Source organism: Propithecus coquereli, unplaced genomic scaffold (assembly GCF_000956105.1).
Source record: "Propithecus coquereli isolate 6110/MARCELLA unplaced genomic scaffold, Pcoq_1.0 Scaffold124, whole genome shotgun sequence".
NCBI lineage: Eukaryota > Metazoa > Chordata > Mammalia > Primates > Indriidae > Propithecus > Propithecus coquereli.
Genome location: NW_012136525.1, coordinates 864,896 through 866,113, shown reverse-complemented (window position 1 = coordinate 866,113; position 1,218 = coordinate 864,896).

The window sequence follows — 1,218 nt, the reverse complement described above, 5'->3', positions numbered from 1 at the left end:
TGAGCCACGGTGCCCAGCCCTGATCATTTTTCTATTGAGGATTCTTCTTTTCTTTAATGATTTGCAAGACTTCCTAATCATTTGTAAGAGCTCTTTATAACCAGAGGTTTTAACTCTTCTTGTGTAAATATTCTTAGTTGTTCTTTGTGTTTTTAATTTTGTTACATGGTCTTTTGTCTTTTGAATGTAGAACTTTTTTGTTTTCATGTTGTCAAATCTGTCCATCTTTTCCTTTCTGGTATTTGGGTTTTCTTTTCATGCCTAAGAAATGTGACTTAGTGATATGGGGAAATATATTAGAATTAGCAGCTGTGAACAGGAGAGATCGACTGTTTCAGAGAGATTGAGAAGGATAAAGACTGAAAACATCCCTGCCTTTGACAGTTAGCCAACCTTTCAGAATGACGTTTCAGTGCAGTAGTAAGAGTTGCAAAATAACAGAAGAGTGTGTGTTAAGAAGTAGAGACAGTAAATATAAACTGACCTTTTAAAAAGATGGGCAATGAAAAGAAAGGGAGAGATGACACAGTGGGCTTGAAGAAGAAACTGGGTAATTTTAAATGTGTCCTAACTTTGTTGTGTTTTAAGAGGCTTGAGAATGAAGAGGCATGATAGTGGGGTGCCTAGAATGTTCATTTCTGGGTTGTAATTTCTCCATAAACTCGATGACCTTAGAGAAATACCTACTTAGGGTGGAGTCCCTCTGCCAAACAAAATGGTGGCATTAGGCCAAAGAAGTTATTTGTGGAAAGGGAGAAATTGAAGATGCAAAAAATTAAAAAAATAAAGGTATACTCTCTTGGGTCTTGTCCTTGAGGAACAGGTGAGGTTTGAAAATTCAGGCAGGAAAGTTAGCTTTGAAAACAGGGAGAGTACATCTACTTCCAAAGAAGGACATTATATAGGGAGAAATTGAAAAATCACAGTGTACCTCAATAATCACTGAGGTGGGAGTTGAAATATTCAGACACAAGAATGGAAATTGTTGACATTGACAGCCGGGGGCCTTAGGTAAGGAATTACCTAAGGATGAAATATCAGGGGTTTCTGGAGGTTCAGTCTTGGCTGGATCTCTGGCGTTTGGATTAAGTCAATTTGAGTGATTGCCCTTTGACCAGCAACACCTGACAGTCTAGATTGTTCTTAAACATTTTTTGTGTCTGGGTCTCTTTGGCAGTCCATTGAAGCTGATGGATCCCTTCTCAAAATAATGTTTTA